The sequence below is a fragment of the Nanorana parkeri genome, unplaced genomic scaffold (assembly GCF_000935625.1).
Source record: "Nanorana parkeri isolate BGI_ZX_2015 unplaced genomic scaffold, ASM93562v1 scaffold286, whole genome shotgun sequence".
In the NCBI taxonomy this organism is placed as follows: Eukaryota; Metazoa; Chordata; class Amphibia; order Anura; family Dicroglossidae; genus Nanorana; species Nanorana parkeri.
Window position 1 is genome coordinate 557,159 of NW_017306554.1, and position 3,850 is coordinate 561,008.

The window sequence follows — 3,850 nt, forward strand, 5'->3', positions numbered from 1 at the left end:
AGCTTGTTGGTAACTTTCAGCCCATTTTCACTATAAAGCTAAATGAGTTGACTTTCTGACTTTAGCGTACAGTATTTCTTCGGTAGAATTAGAGCTTACTGACTCACTTCTGCTATTTCCTGGTGACATAACCCTTAAAATTTTCACATCCATTTTTAGAGCCGAGTTAATATCTAAAGCCCACCCAGATGATATGCAAAGTCTGTTTAAGCAAAATATTTTCTGCTCTATCAGCATATTGGAACATGGATTGGAATTTTGTAATCTCTTATTAAAAGTGGCTCATTGCTTAAAGTCTCTTATATGTCAAAACTAAAATTCCTTTTTAAGTACGCTTCACTAAAGAGAATAGGTTTTGCAGTAATGCAGTTATCAATGTATAATGTGAGCAAGGAAAGCATAGCATTACAAAGAGCTCTATAGTACTTCATCATTTTGACTGGCTGTTCTATTATTTTGGCATCTGCTCTCTAGTTGCAGTCCTGTAGATGCTACAGTGGAATGTGTTTGCTAGACTCACTCCCTGTGATAGAGCATATGTTGTAACTAAGAAAGGGTAGAACAGAGTTTTCTCAGCAGGAATATAAAAAGTAAATCATGCAAACCCATTTACATCATTTTGGGGCCCTCTTCATTCTTCTGTGTTAGATCCTAAAAGGTTTAGTATGATGTTTAGGTCCTTTTGAGCAGCAAAGCAAGCAGCCAAAACATTTAGACTCAGCAACTATTACTAGCAGCTTATTTTGGCATGTCATTACCTTGCAGCACCTGCCATTGCATGTCAACTGTAGGGCCCCTTTCAGACGGCCGCTCCGATCAGGTCTACCTGTCAGTTTTTTTAGGCAGACCTGCTCGGATGCTCAATGCAAGTCTATGGGCAGCCACGTGTTAACGGACAAGCGTCCATATACACCCGGTTACCCCTGGCTTTGGCTGGGTCTGAAAAAACAGACGGCACAGTGTTCCGATTTGACAGACCAGATCATGCTGGATCAGGGGTAATCTGATGTAAATGGACACATCTTTTTTTCACTTATCTGTTCATTTACATCAGATTCCCCATAGACACACATGGGAGCTGGCAGTTTCAGTTTTTTTCCTCCATTGCAAGATGGAGGAAAAAACTGTATGGACACGGATGTCACAGCAGTGACATTCGATCTGTGCATGGATCCTCTCCTGATCAGCCCGTGTGAAAGGGGCCTAACAACATCGGTGTTATTTTTTTTGTTTAGTGCAAACCAATTCTTCTGCATTTTGCAGGGTTCATAGGCCATTCACCTATCATTCTTTGCTTGTACTGCAGTAATACAGACACACACCAGTGTCAGTTTAGTTAGAAGCTAATTAATGTTTTTGAATTTTGGGAATAAACTGGAGCACTTCAGTCTAGAATACAAAGTCCAACAAACAGTGCACTTGTGGAAATTAGTCAAGCAAAACAATTAAACACAGGCCATATGCTGCAAGGCACACTTAATACTGTGCTGCAGTAGAAGAGGGAGAAATTGACAGGTACGCTTAGTTTCCTAATACAGCTGTGGATATCAGAGATCAATGATACTATTCATGAATTCCCATAGGACTGAATATTTCTCTAAGGATATCAGCTTGATATATCTAAAATCATGGCTATTTTTGTATTTACAGAAAAAAATAATATAGTACTTAGCATTTGTATATCCATTGTTAATGCTATGTGTAATTATGTAGCAAGCACAGTACTTGAAAAACTCGGGTGATTGTATTTCAATTTATCTTTCCACATTACTGTCGAACACAGTGCTTAGAATCCAGTCCCAAGAAGCAAGGAGTAGCATCAATAACTAAAGTACAATGTCTATTAGGCCTGTTCAGATACAAGTTCAGATACCAGTGCAGATACTTGGCATTTTCATGAGAACTACCAGGGTCGGAGCGGTTGCAGAAGGGACTTAGCTCTGGCGCTCCACCACTGTCCTGAAATCATTAGTCTGTATTGTTTTAGAAAAACAATAAACAAAAATGTATCAGTACATGTATCTGTAAATACTTAGACAAGTATCAGTACTTGTACTTGAAAAAATTGTATTGGTGCATCCCTAATATTTATTTATTTAAAAAAAAAATTGTACATTAAAACAGAGATATACAAATCCCAGGAGCTGCGTGAGCTCCTTAAAAATGACAGCTGCCTCTTAACTTTTGAATTTTTCTCTAGTCTAGTCTTGGAGCTGGACAAGTATCTGTACTTGTACTTGTGCCGAGTACGGTACTTGGTATCTGAACATCCCTAGTGTGCATGATTACAGTTGAGCCATGTTTGTAAGCAGTAATGCAGAGTATCACAACCTCAGCAATAATCAATTCAACATATAGCATATATATCTAACAATGGCACTAGTGGAGTACAGGACAGGTTTCCCAAATAGCAGGCACTGTTGCTGTTGGAGGATGTATGCTTTTTTTTATCAACACACAGGACCGAATCCCCAGACAAATGCTGATATCAGGCTTGGAGCACACTTTTATTTCTCAGCAAAAACACTGATGGACATTTTTAATGTAAAGATTAAATGGAAAATACTACATTTTATATTTTTTAATATGTCAAAATAAAAGTCAAGTTACAAGTAAAACCCAGCTATGTCCAGAGGAATAATTATTTCTATGTAAAGAATTTACAGTCCATTCATTTTTGCAAGAAGCCCCAATTTGTTTTGAAAGCCTAGTGCCTATATATACTGTAGTACGTATACCTAATGTTCTGTCGTCTTTATACCCACAACTGTGTTTAATCGCTGAACAAACAGTTAAAGCTTCTCAGCACACAGCAAAAGAAGGTTGGGTAAAAAATGATCTGTGAATTCTTCCCAAGTCATTTTTATGTTCCCTGTCCTGTGTATGATCAGATCCAGCACATCTCTGTGGTTTAATTCTTCTGGTTTGTTACAACTAAAAACAACTAAACCAAGATCTGACTTGGCTCATGGCCAATGAATCCAGTGTGGATTTCCGTGAACTTTGGATGATTTGTGTAGAAACAGTTTGCCTTATTTTGATTTACTGGCCTTGCAATGTTATGATGTCAAGTTTATACCTGATGTAAACTTATCTAAAACTCCTTTACAAGTTCTCCTTACAAATTGTTTGAAACAGCAATGGAGTCTAGGTTTGCACCCGACTTTATCCAATCTGTGTATGAGAGCATTTGAAGAATGGCTACCTATGCCCAGACAACCTATTCAGAGGGAATCTGGCCCTTTACAAAAGATACATTGATGACTTGCATGTCATTTGGCAAGGTGTTGTCGCCATGATTCCCCCTTTATCAAGTACTTGAACAATAACAATCGAAGGCTAAGATTTATACTGTGTATCACACCCATCCCAACACCATCTTGACGTCTTCTGGACAAAAAACAGCTAGAAAACTATAAACACTGCCTTAACAGTAGATAGTTACAGCAACATGTGTTTCCAATGCTGCCGCTACAGACCCTGACTTTTAAACATACGTTTTTCAACTTAGTAGACTGAAATGTAATTGCAGCAGAGTCAGAGTCAAGAACTACCCTCCAAATTTAGTAGAAAGAGCTAGGCACCATCCCACCTAAAATGTCTGGTTTATTCTTGTGGATCTGGCAGAATAGAAAAAAAAAAAGAGAATTTTCCCATTGAAAAGCATTGGGACATTACTATTGGCTATTTCAATTTGCAATAGCCAATAGTAAACTAGCATTGTCCCCACCCTCTGCTGATGGACCTGATGGGGAACTGCAGCAGAGGGCGGGTACAATGCTAGTTTACTATTGGCTATTGCAAATTGAAATAGCCAATAGTAATGTCCCAATGCTTTTCAATGGGAAAA

At 38.3% G+C, this 3,850-nt stretch overlaps 1 protein-coding gene across 1 annotated transcript in view; it reads left to right on the forward strand.

The window, feature by feature from the left end:
• Nucleotides 1-3,850, forward strand: part of SSBP4 (single stranded DNA binding protein 4) — a 372,115-nt gene that overhangs the window by 189,649 nt on the left and 178,616 nt on the right. The gene's annotated exons all lie outside the window — the stretch shown is intronic.